The sequence below is a fragment of the Anas acuta genome, chromosome 4, assembly GCF_963932015.1.
Source record: "Anas acuta chromosome 4, bAnaAcu1.1, whole genome shotgun sequence".
Lineage (NCBI taxonomy): Eukaryota > Metazoa > Chordata > Aves > Anseriformes > Anatidae > Anas > Anas acuta.
Window position 1 is genome coordinate 59673362 of NC_088982.1, and position 20081 is coordinate 59693442.

The 20081-nt window shown below is 34.2% G+C and overlaps 1 protein-coding gene and 1 long non-coding RNA gene across 4 annotated transcripts in view; both read left to right on the forward strand.

The window, feature by feature from the left end:
- Window positions 1–20081, forward strand: part of SGCZ (sarcoglycan zeta) — a 444923-nt gene that overhangs the window by 18626 nt on the left and 406216 nt on the right. The window lies entirely within an intron of this gene.
- The window catches only part of LOC137856281 (uncharacterized), an 82669-nt gene continuing 71181 nt past the window's right edge, over window positions 8594–20081 (forward strand). Inside the window, exon 1 of one of the 3 annotated variants that reach the window (XR_011096326.1) lies at window positions 8594–11341. This is a non-coding gene — a long non-coding RNA (uncharacterized lncRNA). The remainder of the gene's footprint in view (window positions 11342–20081) is intronic. The other 2 variants (XR_011096327.1, XR_011096325.1) reach the window with 2 other exon arrangements.

The window sequence follows — 20081 nt, forward strand, 5'->3', positions numbered from 1 at the left end:
AGAACCTAATAGAAAGTATTTTCAAGTGGTGATTGTATTCCAGGCAGAAATTCAGAGCACTATATTATCTGCCTGAAAATACAATTTAGGAGTTATAATATATTCCCCAATTAAAAATATCATGTGCAGCAGAGATTTTATTTTTATTTTATTTTATTTTTTGGACCATTGAACTAATCTAAATAAAAGCAGCATCCTCAGTGGCACAAGTGAAGAGGTTCCAGTTCTATGTTTACAAACATATCATTTGTTTTCCAGTAAAAAGGACAATAAATTTTTGTTTGTTTGTTTGAAAAAAAAAAAAAAAAAAGGAATTACTATGCCTTGCTGTGGTATTATTGTTAGTCTTTAGCTAAATATGTGTTGTATTTCATGTCTGAAGGAAAATATAGGACTACTTTAATGATTTTTTTGGAGGGATGGGTGTGGTTAAATGGATAATACTTCATAAAAGTAAGATAAATAAACAGGAGAAAGAGAAACAAAATAAATGAAGTCTCATGATTTTTAACCATGAGAATAAAGCTATTTTCAGTCATCTGAAAGAAATTGCAGCACATAAAACTTAAGAATCAGAAACAGTTCCTCTATATTTATTTTCTATTGCACTAAGCCTACAAGTGTAAACTTTTATTTCACATGCATTATATTTTTTTCGTCCATGTCAGTAATGATTGGAGTCAAGCTGTTACAGACTCAGGCTGCCAAGACCTAGATCTGAAGCTCAGACTGTAGCAGCTGACCCAGGTGTGTTTTGCAGGTCCCAAATTAAGTTCCCTGTGGATGTCCCAAAAGCACACATTGACAAATGTATGTAATTGACACAGGTAATGTGGAGTATATAGCGTATAAAATAAACTATATGCTTTCCAAAAAATGGCCTACTTTTTCAACTGTATTAGGTGGTCTGATGAAAGATAATAGGTCATTCTTAAACATATATTGCTATAAACACAGTACGTTTCTGAATATTCAAATACTACCTCTTTTTTGTTAACACTAATTTATAGAGGATAAGGGTTTATTAAAAATAATAATAATAATAATAATAAAATAATAAAAAAGCTATTTGTCCAAGTTGTTTGTTGTTGTTATTTTTGTTTATTTGCTTGTTTTAATTCTGGGGGCTTTTTCCTAGAACTGAGCAATGCTGCAATGACACCTGAGTGATCTCCTTTCCTGTGTCAATCTTGATATTGAATTACTTAATGATACACTAGAATTAAAATAGTGTACACATTCTCAAAGCTCTTCCTTTTGGAAAATACCATTATTTGTATTTTTCTAACATTTCTATTTGGTTCATTTTTCTTCCTATTGCTTTTGTGCCGTTAGTGATATTTTCTACAGTTTGCTACTTCTAAGTTATCATTATTTTTATACTGTAACCAATTTTATGATGATGTTTCTGCAGCTGAATTTTAATTTTGATTATGTCTAGTTGAAGCCAGTGCAAGTTCCAAACTAATTCTTCCAGACTAATTGTTTGACTCATGGCAAGGCATTGTGTTCAGCAAATGCAGCATAAAATGTAAGGATTATGTAGACAAAGCTCAAAGGTAAACTTGGTGTTCCACTCTGCTGACAAAACTTGCTTATTTGTCTTAACATTCTGAACTGTTACACTTCGATAATTTTCTTTTCCAACACAAAATACATCTGGAGTATTACACAGCATTTATAAATTTTCTATCAAACACAAGACAGAAATTACATCGTCCTTTTTATTTGCTGAGTACTATCTCACAAAGAAGTAATAAGATACAGACAGAAGATAGCCTGAAGCTCAGGATATGGTTATGGCCTATAAGTGCCTTGGTTTTTCTCAGCATGAGAGTTTGCTAATTCACATATTAATTGGTATTCACATATCATCACTTTGTCATTAGGAATCCAGTCACTGCATTCAAGCACACTATTATGAAGATTATCTCACTATATTTGCAGTTGGCACAGGGTACTTTTCCTTTCTTAAGAAGGAAAAAAAAATGAAAAAAAAATAATAAAAAAAGGAATCTCATCCAATACTGGAGAGCAAATGACAGTTATAAAAGATTATACATATACATGGGTAAATTTTTTTTAGAGTTTGCATGCTAATAAAATTACATAAAGACTTCAGTACATATCTCTTCATATCTCTTAAATCCATTATTAAATACAGCTTTGCTTTCAGAGAAAATCAGATTAAACCACTCAGAGTTGTCTAGCATTGGGTCATAAACAACAATTTTTCTTTCCTAGTAAAGTAGTTTAATCCATTAATCCTTATGTAAAATATAAATGTTTATATTAGACAATTAGAACAAGGGTTTTTCATGCTCTTGTTCTCTTTCTCTCTCCATATACACCCGATATATTATTCAATAACATATAGTCTTTCATATTTTTCTTTCTATACTGTAACTCCATTGTTTTAAAATCTAGATGTATGTTCTAGATTATACTAGGGAAAACAAATTTTCTTATGAATAGAGTTTTTAAACAAACGTTTATTACATTCTGATCTGAGTTTCTGTCTATTTTGGATTTTTCTAATAAAATAGCTGTTGTTGACTGGAAGTTTATTATTATCCCTTTCAACTAGAAGACAAAATATGTTAATTACAATTGTATTAGCATTAAGCCCTCAGAATTACAGAACTATAGTGGAAACTACATCTAAACTCCATGGGGAAAAGTGAAAATTCGTGCATGATACTCTTTAAACCAAAGGAAGCCAAGGCAAATAATTTCAGAATTGTGTAAAATTATATATTCTTTTATTTAAAGTGGAAACAGATGAGGGGCATATATGCCAGCACTTTGGAGTTTAAGACTCAAAAAAAAATCCCATTAATTGGTGATTTGGTCTTAAAAGCAGGATGCAGTTCAAGCAGGACAAATGCAAATTGCTGCACTTCAGTAAGAATAATCATCTGAGCAATGAAAGATAGAAACTGGCTAGCTAGGTAAAAGTTGCTTGAAAAATAAAAAGATTTGGATATTTTATTGAAGGGAACACAAGTTGTCAAATTCATATTGTTGTGGAAAATACTGAAAGAGAATATCAATAGTTAAAACATCTGCTATTCTGGTTTGGGTTATTGCACTTCAAAAAAAATAATAATAAAAAAATACTGACAAGATGGAAAGACTGCATGGAGAACAATCAGATGTCTAGAAAGCATGACCTGACCAGGAGGGAAGTAATGTTTCCTTCAACCAGTGACAAGAAGTAATGAGCTAACGTTGCAACAAGGGATTTGTAGGTGTTAGGAAATATTTTCTAGCTAGTAAATGGAATTGATTGCAGAGAACTGTTGTGAAATAATTGTCACAGGATTTTTTATTTTTATTTTTTACAAATAGGTTACACAAAGGCTTGTGAGAATGATTTTGGTGCAGTTGGTACTGATTTAGGAGGAAGAAGCAGATGAAGATATTTTGAGTTACTTTCAGTTCTATTTTATACGGCTAGCAAGTATATAGGTATTCCAGTATGAAATTACATAAAAGGAAGAGAGTAAATTTAAAAAAGTGAACGAAAGCTACTACCTCTAAAACCTAAGTGCCTTTTGCTTTAAGCATTTCTTTTAATTGTAACCCTCCTTAAATATCCTTCATGCTACATAATTCAGCTTCTGTGTCACCAGTTAAAAGGTCAAATGTCAACATGTTTTTCCTATACACTCCCCTTGTGCATGATAGGATGTAATAAGATGAAGAAACCTATAAAGGCATTACTTTATCTTCCCCTACATCTCTCATTAGAACTTACATTGGCTCTGAGGCTTACAGCAAGTTAACAGCCCTGGAATGTAGCAAGAGAAATTGTTATTTTGTGGTTTCCGTGGAGAGAACCTCTTTTATTTTTTCCCCCATTCTACTTTCCTCATTTATTACTTGCAGCAAATATGTCTTTAGATGTATGAAGATTCTGAAAACACTTTCAAAATACTGTCTCCCAGGCCAAGTGCCAATGTTCCCAGGAATGCCCACTGCTTTGTATCAATATTGCTATAAAATCTAAACCTCAGCTCACTTGCATTTATTTCTGTCAGCTGATTTATGTTTCTAGTCAAAATGTTTTGAAAGCAGAAAATGTAGCTGAATGGCCTTCAAAAAAAATGGAGTACAAACTGAAACATTTAACATAGGAAAACCTCTCCAATCTTGCAGTTTCCTTTGGACTGTATTATTTCAACGTTTCATTCCTCCTTGACCACGTTTCCAACATTATTCCATTTGGCCACTTTAGAAGGAAGTCTGTTTCGTTGACAAGATTGCCCTGGGAATTTACGTTTTCATATACTCTATTGCAGTGTACTCAGATGGTGCTTAGATGTAAGGTTGCTTATGATTTACAGTTGTGAATATTCTAGAGAAATGAAACGAATGAAGGGAAATTCTATTCTTATTCTCTTGGATACCAGCAGTGACATCTAAAACATCTGTTCTCCCAAGTTCACTATAGCTCTTCTACCCTTATATTTACTCCTACAGCTCTGAAACCAGAATTGCAGTCCAATACTATCTTCAATTAATCACACACCCATCTCACATTTTCCCTATTTGCTAAATCCTCTCTGTCCCCATGTACTCAGGCAGGTCCTAGAACCCTGCACAAGTTACTTGTTCCAATGCATGTCAGCATCTCCCATGATTTCTCTTCTCTTCACATATTTTGTCCCAGGAATGACTTCCTGGGTAAGGAAAAAAATGTGTCACAATTTGCTGATGCAGAGTAGGACTTCTGTGCTGTATCACAAAAGTCTTTAGCAAAAAGCCAAGTATGGGTTGCTTCCTGAGGTAGTGGGAGTATAGTATCAAGCAAAGAAAAGGAGAGGACTGTTTTATAACACAAATTCCCCTTTTATGGAAGTAATGAATTAAAACACTCCACAAGACTGAATTTCTCATTCACGACCTCTGTTCCCCACAGATGGATGAAAAGTGGATAATTGTAAGTGAGGAAGTCAGAAGACCTGATGCTGTAAGTACCATTACTGTGAGTCATGAGTCTGGAGCAAGTTTTGTTATGGCAACTTGGTATCTCTTACTCTTTCCATGAGGTTATTCATTCAATTTCAGTAACAGGCATCACATTGGGTCAGTCTCCTGCCATATATATTCTTCCCTAGCACAGAAGAAGATGATGTCAGCATACAGTTACCTTTCTTTGACTTTGGAGACTGTTTTAACTGATGATAATTAGTAGACTGTGAGAGACTGGAGAAAGTCTCTTCTAGAACATCATGCTTGATTTAGTCAAGAAGTTATTCTTTCTTTAAATGGGAATTGACCAGCAGTCCTATTATCACCAGTAATCTGCCCTCTTCCCCCTTTGGCTACTTAATCATAACTTGCCAGGAGGCTGAAAATTTGATTACTTGCTAGAAACTGATATACATATGTACATACATATATATATTTTTTTTGTCTGTTTTTTTTTTTTTTTTTTTTTTTGGGGGGGGGGGAACAGATTGGTGTATTACTTTCCACAGTCAAGAAATTAAACAAGATTTCAATGGCACGTGTCAAAGTTTAAAAAGCAATTTGTTGCCCATGAGAAACATTTTATTTCTCTGTTGGAGAAAAGCCTATGGCTCTTCAGTTTTGAATCTCCTTAGATGGTTTAGGCTGTCTAAAATTTTATATCCAAGCTTACCTGACTCAAAAACATCACCCAGATTTCTGGACCCTAAACTATGTATTTCTTGAATTTGATAGGGGTATTGTTACTGGTTCCATAGTATTAATCAATTGAACTTTCCACTTAAAGGGATAGCAAGAGTAAGAGCCTTTCTTTCACTCTGTTCACTCTTATTAATTTAGTTAATTTAGTTGTAGATTAGAAAACAGTTGAATTTCCAAGATAAAACTTTGGTATAACTTTTAAAGAAGCAATATACAAATCAAAGAATTTGATAATCTTGCTCTTTCTGGCAATATTCTGGAACAAAATAACTGAAGACAGAGCAAACTCCAGAGTGCTGAAGTGTGTTCAACTGTGGAGCTTTAAAACCAAGCATAATTCCCCACATGCAGCACACACATTTTTCATGTCAAAGTTTTTGAAAAGATTCTCAGAGTATCTTTAAGTTTCTCATTGAATATTTTCATGTAATTTGCTAACACCAGGCAAATAACAGTGATAAAGATTATTCAACAAAAGGTACACCTTGTTTCTCGTGCTATTTTTTATTTTGCGCTGTTCCTGGGTTTTTAGACACTAGTCTGGTCACTGAGAATGACAGGGGAGAAGGAGTAGAAAAGCCACAGTTTGCAGCTCTTTTTCTCTCTTTAAGGATATGTGCAATTTTTTGCTAAGGCAGCTCTTGATTGACATCCACTGTTGGATTACTGGGTATCTGGAGCATCAGAAGCTCCTCACAACCAGGCGGCTGCAAGGCAGGCACACTTGAGCAACAGTGAACAGTTTGACTTTCATGTCAAACAGTTCAGTGGCTGCATAACTCAAAAAAGCCAGTGGAATAGGTGACTGAATAGCCACAGAATCAAAATTTTGTGAAAATGTAAAATTCACATTTATGGGAATAAATAAAAAAAAAATATGAAAGCTAATTGTAGAATTAAGATAAATTCCAGAGTTAATGTAATTTATAGAGATTGCTTTAGAATAAATTTATTTTGCCTAATTTAGAGCTAACTTTTTAGATTTTGTGTAGTTTTGTAGTCAAATATTGATGTACCTAAGGGAAATTCATAATTCATAGAAAAAGAAGGAAGAAAAGTGATGCAACTAGATAGCTTCGTGTATCTATATAATATGTATCTCATGGAAAGAGGTGAAAAAGACTGTTTTTCCGATTATTAGTGGCGGAATAGCATTACCTCAACCAGGAAGACAAATTTAGTCAAAGACACTAGCACAAAAATGAGCAAAGAAAAAATGAATATTGCAGTAAATAAAATGATTTAACCAATTTGGTCTGGTTTAGATTCTCAATGATACAATAAAACTAGGAAAGTGCAGAACAGCTTGAGTTCCACAGTATTCATCTTTCCACGCTTAGCATATAATAAATGATCAGTTAATCAAAATTGTTCTACTCTCCTGTTCTTTAAAGATTCTACTTTTAGATCATCAACTTATTTTAAGCCTGTGAATGTAGTTGAAAAATGGCTAGAAACCTTTTAGCTAGAATACTTACGTGTATTACATTGTTTTGGATTTGGCAATTGACTTCAATTATTATTCTTGTTACAACTGACAATGTGGAATATAATCTGTTAATGTTGTCTGCCTAATGTTACTGAAAACTTGACTTTTTTTTAATGATTATTATTTTTTTTTCCAGTTTGTTCAGTCACTGTTGAGCTATTTCATTATGATGAAACATGACTGACATTACATGGCAGAAGTCTTTTTATAAGACATGTTAAGAATTTGCACTTCTGTTTTTGAAAGTACCAAAGTCAAAAGTACTCAGAAACTTCATACATAAGTGAAGCCATAACTGAAATGCCCCAAACCCTAAGCAGCTCAAAACTTCAGGCTTTTATTTGTTCTCAGCGAAGTTCTTTCCATGGGAACACCACTGATAATTTGATAATTTGACTCATTTAAACTATGGCAAGTCTACTGAAACTTCTGTTAAGTTTACATTTCAACAAGTTGCTAGCTCTGTAACAGGACTGAAGACAATGGCACTCCTCTTCCCTGTTCCTTCTATAGAGGATGGTCATTAATCTTATAAAATCATTTTTATCTTTATTCGTAAGAAAGCAGCAGTGATCAGAAATTCATATATAATTGTGTCTTTTCAAATTAGAAGAGAGCTCTTCAAAAGGCATCAGTAGGAAAAGAATTTACTGATGTACTTGCTAATTGGTTGGGGTGGAAAAGTGTGCCTAATTTTGAATTTTAATATGTGTCACTTTACCTTCTAACCTTTACTTCTTGTTTCATTTTCTCAGCTAGATTAAAGAGCACTTTCCTACCTATTTTTGCTTCTCTCTCCATAGAGATACTTCCATAGAGCAATCAAATTGTTCCTCTTACTTGTTGTTAAAAGAAACAGCTTGAGTTCTTTGAATCTTTAATTGTAAAACAGGTCCTTAGGTATTCATTTTTTGTTTGTGGCTTTCTTTCAATATTGTTCACAATCCTTGAGTGTCTGTTATGAGAAGGAAGTTCCAGAACTATTTAGAGATCTTTCTGATGAGCAGAAGAGCAAGATATACTGCAGGGTCTCTGTCAGAATATACCTTTATACATAATAATATTCTCAGATATTTTTGTTTATATACATATATGCAATGATTTGAGTTCATGATCATTAATCTGTGTGCTGTCAGCCAATGCTTTCCAGAGCAATAGTCCACTTTTTTCTCTGTTTAGTCTGTATTTAAAGTGTATCCTTTTTTTTTTTTTTTTTTTTTTTTTACCTTTTTCTTCTAGAAATATATGTCCACTCAGCATTATTTAAATTCACACACTCAACGTGGGCTCCGTCTCTTTTGCGGTGCCCAGGATCACAACTCTTCAGGTGACAAACAATAGCTGTGTGGTATAGTGTATGCCACTTCCTTATGTGCCAATTTGCATTACTTGGTTGCATTTTTGTGAACTGGGACTATGTAATTTATTCAAAAGGCTCCTGGTCTGTTGGCTGTTCTATCCTATCTTTTTGCAGTGTATTGCTGCAGTACTTGAACCACAGCAGGTGGTATCCTTAAGGATAGGAGCGAATTAAACATGGTTTCCTGCAAAATGCCTGCATAGTGTGTTATGAACTGCAATTTGCCTATGTAACTGAGTTACATAGTGCAAACAAACTAGTCAGTAGTTTCAGTGGTTGTCTGACTCACAAATTGACTGCTTTAATGATTTTGCTTATTTCAATTTTCAAAGGTCTAATTATGGTCATTACAGATATTTGTGTTCTCTCCATCATAATAATATGTTGGGTCAATGATTTCTCATGATTTATAACTGCTAATTGCAAACCAGGTGGCACAGGACTATAATAAACCACTTTGTTCACTAAAGCAAGTATTCTCAAATGGCCTTTTTTTTAAAAAAAATATTTTTTGTTTGAAAATTTAGAAATGTCAGAATTAAATAGTATAATACCTACATTTCTTTACATCCATCTATATGGATTTTATTTAAATCAAAATGAAGATGTTAAAGAACATTTTCCCTGGTGTGGTATACTGGTGTGAAAAACTGCCATTTTCAGTGTCCAGGTCAGTGATAGATGCTCTTTTCCTAGACAGTTTCTGACCCAACCTAATTTCAAGTAGTACTTAACTACTACTGTAGTACTGTTCTACTGTCTCTGGCATACTTCTGCTGCTACCTGTTAGAGGTCATGATCTACAGAAGCCGTCAGTATATCTGAATGTTCAAATTAATCCTACTTTGTAAACACAAGAATTTGTTGATTCAAGGTTCCACCTTCATCTATGAATTTATGCATATTTAATGGGTCTTTGTTATCTTTAATTTCAAATGAGACCACAAGATTTGAGCTTTGTCCTATTAGACTCCCTAGACTTTTTCTTGAAAGACCAAACATCAAGTGACTTTTCTGACTTCAAAGTTCCCTCTTTCGTGTCTACTGACTTGACTACAGTCGGACTGCAAGAGGATTAAATAGTTTTACCAGCTCTGGAGAGACACTTGAACTTGAATAATTCTATCAGAGATCTGGACCTGAAACTTCCACTAAATCTAGTGCTTAGCACAAAAACAAACAAACAAACATAGTTTAATGAGTTTAATTATGTATAGTTAATTATGTGGGTTGTTTTATTATTATTATTATTATTATTATTATTATTATTATTATTATTATTATTATTATATTTTATTTTTATGACATAAAAGTGAAGTCTGTTTACAGCAGAGCACATTGCTAATATTCTGTTCCTGACAAGGAGTTTAATCTTTTCCACTTTTATTAATTTCAGGTACAGACAAATGTGAGAGATGGGTTTGAAAAGTGGTTCTATACTCTTTAGTGTCAGTAGTAATAAATCAGTGCTGGATTTACTGTCTATAAACTGCAATACATTTTTAGAAATTGTGCATCGTATATGAGAAAAGACAAAATGTGACCATCAAACATCTAACTCTTCAGTAGTGCCATTTTCAACAAAGAAGAAACAAGAAATAATATTGCTTAGTAAGAGATCTGTGTTGGGAGCATTTCCATAATCCTGGACAACAGTCTGCTTTTCTGTGTTAGAACGGTAGAGTTTCTGTTTTGTTATAGCTAACTCTGTTCAGTACTTACAATATTTGTGTGTGGTGTAGAAATATAAAGCAATATATAAAGGCTTTTCTGAAATGCACAATGCCAAAAACAAGAGAAGATATATTTATGACCTGAAAAACTGGGAAATGTTAATCTGGACCAAATACATTTGTTTCTGATTTTTAATCCAGACAAGAGACCAGAGGTTTTATCTGAATATAGTTTTTGTGTTTTGCTCTTCACTAACCAGAGTTGTTATCCTTTTGAAAATACTTCTTTCTCCGAGAAAGAAAACATTGCCATCCAATATCAAAAGTACACAGAATTAATTTGTTTCTTTTAAGAGAAAAACCTCACCAATTTAGTTACATCATAATCTTTAATAACATGTTGCTAAAGGTCAGAAATAACTATGACTGATTTTTTAATATATGGTCATTTCATAAACAGGTCACACTCATTGCTATGTTTCTTCCAGTTTATTTGGGGAAAGTAGTTTGGGAGATGGTGTGTTTTCTGTCAAATTTCTTTTTTCGCAGGTACAAAACCCAACAATCCCAAAAAGTGACACAAAGTGACACACAAGCTAGAATTTAACAATCTTACACTTATCAAAGTCAGTGCAGAATCATAAAGACACATTTAATATATTGTTTTTAAAATGCACAATATTACTTCTCAGTTGATAAAAATAAATGCCTTTGTGACAGAAAGTGTGTATTTCTAAAGGAATGCAAACATCTTTTATATTGAAACTAAAATGATTACTTATTTTAAATACATTATTTTTGTTCCTTGTATTAAGTAAACTCTTCCATTTCACTTTGAAATGACATATATTACTTTAACTAACATGCTGCCTGGTAAACATGTGATTGCTTGTATTAGTAATTGCATTTTCATGGTTCCAAAAACTGAAGTGAATTTCTCAGGGTAAAAGGTGAAGTGGATTAAGAACATCAGCTGAGTCAGATCAATGGGCCACCCAGTTAGGTTATTTTCAAGGTCTAAGAGCAGGCAATGGGAAGTGCTAATTAGGGAAAGCACCTGAGCCTCACTGTTTTATGGGGTCTAGTGTTTGTCCTCTTTCTCTTCAATATCTCAGAACCACTGTTTTAGGGTATTGGAAGGTAAGATCTTCCTTATCATCTTAATTTCCATTTATGTACCTACTGAATGAGTTTTTGTCTTCTTCCAAATTTCCAGATGCTGTTTGCCTCCACAACCTTGAGATGTAATAACAAGTAATAATAAGTGCTATTGTCTGTGTGAGGTACTCTATTTTATTTGCTTTTTTGTTCTTTTGTTAGTTCTATCAAGTAGTTCTTAGTTCTAGTATTATGCATTTTAGTGAGCAACAGTTATGTGTTTACTTCTTCACTACTTTCAGGAGTTACTAAAGCTTAATCACATTCCCTTTGTATTGTTCTCTCTGAATTAGAGAGTCCTAGCCTTCTTCATCTTTTGTTACATAGCAGCTGCTGCAACGCTTTAATCATTTCTGTTGCCCTTGTCTGTTCTTCTATGGTTTCTGCTGTATTTCTCTGGTATAAAAGTCAAATATGTCCTTCCTGAGATGTGGAGTCACATGTGCTGCTCAAGATGTGGACTTGCCAAGGTTTTTAGAAGGTCTTTTTATAAACAAGACTTGCCTTACTCTTAATACCTCTTCTGAGGAGTGCCCAACATCTCGTTGTTTCATTTTGAGTCCTGCTGTGTGTTGAGCTGATGACATCAGAGAATCATCAATGATGACTCAACAACTATTTCCTACATAGTCATTCTCAGATCTGGATTAATGGTAGATGGTTTGGGTTGTGGTTTCTTTACATGTATGTATTTTTATATATATATATGTTTTTAATATGTATTAATTGGGCATCTATCTATATATATTTAAGCATCTGCTATCTTTTCCACACTCTATGAGAACTATTTAGAGTTCCTTACTATCAAAGAGTTCAGTATCATATGTCTATTGTGCGCTTACCCTGTGAACCACCTTCTGCAAATCATTGTTAAGGATGTTGGATAGAACTGGTTGCAGCAGTGATCCTTGGTGGGCTGTTCTTGTTACTCATCTCCATGGGCGTTGGAAAGTTGACATTAGTTGACTCAGATTCCTTGATAATATCTGATGTGGAAACTTGTCAAATAGTTATTAAAAATATAATTATTTTTTTTTCCACTTGATCGTCTTAAACATCCACTTACTGTTACCTGCTGAAACTCCCTACAGGCTTGTGGGTAGGTTTGCTCTTTACAGAAGCCATGCTGGTTCTTGACAGACTATATCCATCTAACCTTGTGTTAGCTCTTAATTAGTTCAAGTCTTAACTCACAAAGATTTGTGTTGTTAAGGATTGTGGGCACTAGATAGGTTCTGGTGAAAGCCGCTATTTACATAATTGAGTAGTGTGACCATGAAACAAGACATACTATGACAAAAGATCCAATCTAACCCCATAAGTATTCCCCCTATGGGGGGGAAGGAGGGGAGGGTCATAGAGACTCTATCTCTTGTTTCTTGTTATTGGTTATTTTGAAAGTTTCAGGCTCTTATGCTGCTGCCTCTTATTTGAAATACTACATCGCTGAATAAAGGGGTCCACTTTTATGTGATACTGATTTTCCTGGCTAAAACATTATGGAATGTGAGAAATGCTTATAGACTGACGATAATGCACATAATGAGGTTTCATATCTGTGTATATATAAAATGCACACACGCAGCATACAGCTTGCTTTCCAGATTTCTTTTAGTATTTAAGTATGTGCAGCCAAGACATATTTGTCAATTTTAAAGTTAAATATTTTGGCAAATTATTGGTGGATGTTAGTAAAGCATTAATGTTAGATGGGTGGACTGATTCTGAAGAGCAACTAAGGAAAATAGCTCAGATAAAGTTAGTACTCTTGTCATTATTAACGTGTACTTTAGCAGCACTTACAGTATTCCCAGTGCTTACTGTAGAGATAGGAGCATTTCTTCCTTGCTTCAGAGTGATCACAAGAACTGCAGCTAACAAATGACAGTTGGGGGCAAGATATTATTTTAAATAAAAAAAAAAAAAAAAACAGGTATTGCTAGCTGCACATCAAATTTTAATCATAACAAGAGTAAATACCTGGAGAAAAAGAATTTAAAACAGCAAAAAGGAATCCAGAAATGTAAATGAATGGAACATACACTTCATTACTCTAATGGTAGCTTCTCTACTCACTTATAACATTACCTCAGGGGGAAAAAAAAATGTTTATGCATTTGAATGGAATTTTTGTTAATTTCCTGTCAATACTTTAAATTGATCACCAATTTCAAGCTTAGCTTCCAAAGCTAACCTGGGCTTAAAAAAAAAAAAAAAAAGGAATTTTTTAGAGCTAGACAGGAATATTAACCAAAGGTTTCTTTACTATTATAGTACTATGAGGCATGTTGCCAAAGCACTCTATTTTTGACTACCCTAAAACAAGATTTCAGTGTAACTGTATTCTACACATTCTGCAAGTTTCCACACATTTGAAGTTATAACCCTAAATGTTAACAGTTCAGGGATCTATAGCTGCTACAGAGAATGAAATTTCCAAGATACTTTTTTTACGCAGGCTGTAGGGAAATTGTACGAAATGAGCTGAAGTGGCTGCCTCTTACAGACCCGAGGACAGAAAGAGTGTGGATGGAAAACTACTATGTTAATTGCAAGGAGCTGAATACTCCAGGATACTATATGAACAACAGGAAATCTACTGCAAAGTTATGTTTGGATGATGACTACAGGTGGAAATGCATCAAGGAGGTTAACTTGCTTAGGTGACAAGAGGGAATCAAATTAACAGGGAATCTTCTTAGGTATAAAGCTCAACTTGAGCTACTTCCTAAGTAAATGCATAAGATGGGAGGGGAAAAGAAAAAGATGTGTAGTATCTTAATTTATTATTATGAAAAAAGCAAGATTTGCATCTTAAATTGACAAATAATTGGCTTGTTAAAAATTAAAAATCTCAAGAGGCTCGAATGTTAGTGTGAGAGAACTGTAACATGGAAGCTTATACCCCAAAACACGGAGAATTTTTGGACAGGACGCGTTTATGTGTTTTTGACTTTGTGAACAACACAAGTTAAAAGACTTTGAGTCTTACAAAAACAATTTTAGAAATCCTCAGGAAGTGAAGGCACAGAACACATGAGAGCTTGTGCTGTCTTCAAATTGAAAGAAAACAAACAAAAAACATGAATAAAGTTATTCAGTTATTCTTCTATGAATGTCTGAATTGCAGAAAAAATGCTCTTAGGATTTCTAGCTTGGTTTCCCAAGTGCTGGAGGATCATTCTTATACAATCGTCTTTCATGCAAAGCACATAGAGTAAATATGAGCCTGGTCATGATATTGGGAAAGGAGGGTGAACCAGAATATGCATAAATTTTAAAGATACTGGGATAGTATGAAACAATGGAGAAAAGGGGAAAAAAAGGAAATGTATTACTAATGCTGTTCGAAGGTATACATATACTCTAAAAGCTATTTTTAATTTAAATTTTTATTTAAAACTACTATTAATTATTATTATAGGAAATGAAAGCACTTAGTAAATTCCAGAAGAATAAAACTTACGTTTAAGGTTTTTGTCTAAAGAGCAATTGGACCTGGTAAGAAAGCATTTTGTTCAGGATGGGAAAGAGTACAGATCAAATATTCTAAGTGTATGCATCCCAGGCTCCAAATGGTATGGACCACACCACCTGCAGTGATTTATGAAAAGTCATGGAGATTTGTGAAGATGCCACTGGGATACAATAAATGTACTGCTGATCAAAAAGCATGATCCTGAAAATTGCAGCACTGTGCAAGAGTCCAAACTATAAGTTTTGGTAACATACTGAAACAATGCTTTTACAAACACTCCAAGCTTACTGAGCAATAAATAGAGTAGGGAAAGAAAAAAAGAATATCAGGCAAACATAAACTTTATATCATATAATAAATAGCTGACAAAAGGAAAGCAGGAACATTTTTGATGGCAGGAATTACTAAAAAATTGATTTGCGAAATCTCATTGAAAAGTTAATGGAAACTCGCTTGAGTAACCCAAGGACTGAAAGCTGTCTGAAAGACTGCAAACAAAATATAATAATAAGCAACAACGTGTTGTACTCAGACGTGGATGGCACGAAAGATATGTAGTGGGGTCTCATGGAAATCAGGTCAATGTTTGATCTAATTTAACACTTTGATTAGTAACTAGTTAATGATATAACCAACAAGTTAATGAGTTTTTTCAGATAAAGATGTACTAGGAAGGAATAAAGTCACCAGTAAAGTCAGTTCAAAGATCTAGAGGTTAAAAATGGAACAAAATTATTTGATGTGAGAGGCCACAAGCTTTCATACGTGGTGGAAAAATCATTAAGGCATAGGTAATCTTGGATCTTTTTGTATTAAAGCACATTTAATATTGGGTTAAGAAGAAAATCATTATGTGGAAGTCCTGATCAGTGTTCTACATTTGGAAAAATGTCTGTGTGCCAGAAGAACAAAAAAAATAAAAGGAAGGTGATGAGTGTCGTGGTGTTCTTCCCTTAGAACATGAACATGGCGTTGGCACTTCCACACTTGCTGTTGTGTCCATGGTGGCTTGTGCTTTGCTTTCTGGTAGCATCTGTACTTCATGTTTTCCACCCAATTGCAGACAGCAACATAAATTGATAAAACTGATGTGAGTGGAGAAGAGGAAAAGAATCTTATTTGAGTGCATTTGCATGGATTTACAGGCTCAGACAAGAAATGTCTGCAAAGATTAAATCAGAAAAGAGGCAGTATATCTATATTTAGCACTTTTTTGGGGGGTGGTAGTATTTTGAAACGCACTGGGGTACAGCAAATGGGCTGTAGATTCTGAGTGTTACTTTGAACCTGTTACTTTAATCTTTGCTTCCCTTGCTGGCTATTTTGGTTAACTTTATTCAAAGTCAGTATGCAATAGCAGACTGGTATGTCTTTCATAGTAACTGCTACTAGTTTTGTTTTCTTGCTTGATATGACTATTTAATGCAACATTTTGTGCTGTGGGCTAGGATTTTCTAGAGCAATTTTACTGTTCCAGCTGACAGTTACTTTTCAGGTGGTTGGATTATTCCCCCTTCTCTTGACTCATTTTCCTGCTTATGAGCCAATAGTGACTTTGATTAAGTCAATGAGGAAAAAATGCAAATTTAAATCCAGCAATAGATTTCAGAGCTACAGAAGTTGCTCTCTTTTTTCCATAAAGTGAGACTATCTGGGCTGAGGCATTTAAAAATATTGAAATATATTTTATGGGGGACTTGCAGTATGTTTATTCTGCTTTGCAATGGAGTCTCATAGCTTGAAATCGTGAGGTACTGAACTGTGAAACAGAACAGTACAACTGGATGGTGTCCCCACATCGCTTGGTTGTGTTGATGGAAAGAATATCCTTTCTCATTGTGTATGTTGATTTCCAGACTCTCAACTTGAAGAAAAACACGTTAATATCAGACAAGAAGAAAAATTATGAAACACTTGGTGAGACCAATTGAGTTTATCTGTGATACTGTCAAATTCTGAGTTTGAATTCCACCCTTTGTTTTTTGACTTTGGATGCTCCATTCCTTAACTGACTGATAAGTCTAATCTGCCTTTCCTTCTATGAATTGGAAACAAGCAATAGGTTTTTCTAATATGGATGACTATCAGAAGAGTTGCTGCAACATGTGCATGCTGTGCTGGATCTGAATAACATGTATTTCATTTTGTTCAGCATAAATACAGAATTCTCAGGTTTCGTAACTTGCCTTTCAGTGGATGAAATGATACTGCAAACACCCAACAGGGAGTATGAGAGGTAGCTTGACGGAAGGACACTTTAAGCTTATGTGAATATCCTGCTTGTTCTTAGCTTTCCATTCTGGCATATAAACTATTTTTTTTTTAGATGCATGAAGTGGAATCCAATCAGTGCTTCAGTTTACAATGTCCTAAGTTTTGCTTCCATTTTGTGTATTACTGTTTGTGTTTCTGAGTACAGCAAGTACAGCATAAAACCGTCTATCTAATGTTCCATCTGATAGCTATGTAATCATTAACGTGAATGCTGTGCATGGCAGCACAACTTACAATTTAATGTCTAATGTATGTGAACGTACATGCCCAGATTGCAAAATACAGGTGTCTAGACTTAGAGTAAACATCTTAAATCCACGTTTAGACACACACTGATGTGTTTTTATGTATCTCAGACATGTGAATGTTCTCAGCACAGCTGGGAATTGAAAATCTTTATTCACCTCATTGTCAACTGGTAGCTATGTATAAGCTATATTAACATTTTGTTTTTTCATCTTTTTTCTAATGGTTTCCTTTGTGTATAGATTATCTGTGTTGATATTATAAGACAATCAGTTCAAAACCTTATTTTTAGACTTAAAGGAGAAAGAAGGAGGTATATTCTTAATCTAAATCCTACTTGAAAGTGATAGTATTAAAGATCAATTTTCTGTGTTCAACTAGTTAATAAACATCCTCAAGGAAGAATTAGCTATAAATGACACTAAACCTCTTAAATTAGAGTTTGGTGTTTTATTATTAAATTATTTGGCTGATGCTCTTAGTCTGTAGATTGCATTAGCAAACGTGATAAACATTTACATTTTCACTGTGTGTGTGTATATATACAGTGTAAATCATTTCAGCACAGGGGTGTTTTAGGCACTTGGTCAAAAGTCAGTGCCATCTGTGCTGTTCCTTGAATAAACTGGAGTAGCATCAGACATCCAGAGGAGGGCACTTGTAGCCCTCCAGTCTGTCTGTTCTGACCGAGATGCTGTCTGTACTACCAACTTCTTGTGACTAGGGGGGAAGTCTTTAAAGAGTCTTATCTGAACTGAGCCAAAGTACTATTAAGCAATTATGGGCTACGCATGGCATCAGTTTGAAGATTTGCTTGCAGGTTTCTGCAATTAATTGGCATATTTATCACATAAGCTGTTATCAAAAAGCAGGAACACCTTTCAAGTGGTTTCAGAACTGCAGCTGGTGCCTGCAGAAAGCCACCCTTGTACCAGGAGAGCCAAAAGCATTTTCTGCTCAAAATTGAGTCCAGCCTATTAGGCTTGATAAATATTTAGACAATGACTTATTCTTTCCTGCTTTTCTTTGGGCACAAATAACTTGGTTTTCTTTGTGTGTTGGGGAAAAATAATTGAAAAGATCATGGAATGTTGTTTAATATAAATCAGTACTCAGGGTTTCATATGGAAAATCATTTAATATCAAAACAGTTGTATTTCCTTTTGGCTGTTAGTTTTTTGAAGTCTCCAAATAATTATACCTGTGAAACCAAAGTAGGTGTTCAAGTCTGAGAGAAGCACATAAATGGTTTGTTCATGTAGCATCACAACCATGACGCTTAAGTTCTGATACATGAACACAGAATTAAAATGTAATATGAAGAGTCTGTAGTCAAGTTAGGAAGTCCAACCTAATACAGTTTAAGAAACGCTATGTCTAATAGATTAAATGTACAACATAATGAGCCCTGATGGGGTGGGGAATTCAATGTGTGTGACTTAATGAAATGAAACTTCACCTTCACCTCAGATAGTTCCTCAAATAAACAGGTTTGGTAGCAGAACAAACACTTTAAAAATGCCCATATTGGGGGGGGGGGGGGGGAGGGAATCAGTCTCCATTATGTTGAGTACCCAAACTTGCTCTTGCAAGTTGTTTACAGTTACATTTCTCTCTTTTTTTTTTTAAACAAGAAAATTCGTATGAAAATTTAAAGCTGAACTGACTGAGATTCTGTATCACTATGGGGAAAAAAAAAGTTCTTTTTTTCCTAAATACATTTTATGAATTTAGTCTCATTGAATGGATGAATTAGTCATTTACATACTTGGCAAGTCTTTCCTCAGTTGCTGCAGTGGTGCTGTGATTATCGAATATCGTGATGTATGAGGAAAGGAATTGCTTTCAGGAAGAGACTGATAGAACTGATATAGTTTGGAGAAAAGGAAGAAGCTTTGATAAAGTCATTCTGACCTGAAAGTTTGCTTGTGTGTATTGAGCAATACTGCTTGAGAAGTAATAAAAAAAAAAAAAGCCTTCTCTGTATAAATCATGTCTTGCTTAGAGTTTTCCTCCAAGATGTCAACATAACAAACTAATTGGATAATACAAAATGCAATTTGTCAACTAGTATCATCAAATTCATTCCAGTTATCCATCTATACCATATTTCTCACCAGTACCCTCTTGAGTTCTCATTAAGTGAAATTTGATGAGCTTCAGTGATAGCAGGGTCACCTTCTCTGGTTCACAAAGAAGCTGCTGAGCAACAATATTCTACAAAGGATTACAGAACTAATCCTCTAATTTCACTCCCTCCAAAGACTGTGTTTATCTGTTCAGGCTGGCATGACAAAGAAAAATGGCAATTTCTTATTAACATATCTGTACATTACCTATGTCTCAGATAATCCTAAATTTAGACAGTTATACTTAACACTGAATGAAAAACAAGAAATAGAGGCAATTGCTGTATGCATCCTCAGGAAATAAGACCTCAAAGATATTTGACTGATGTAAGTCTGCTCTGTTTGAGAGCATAGATGTGCTGCATTAAGCCAGCTGAGGTTTGTCTTTCTCAGATTCAAATTCTACATGTGAAAAGTATAGAGAAAAAGTTGCAAAAAAGCTATATGGAAAATCTTGGGTTTGTCTTTCCTGTAAGAAGATAGGGATAAATTACAAGCTTTTTCCGTGCATATTAGTGATAGATGCCTTACTGTTGTGAAAACCCATGTAATACCACACCTTAATCTTTTTAAATAACAGTAAAGAAGCTACGCT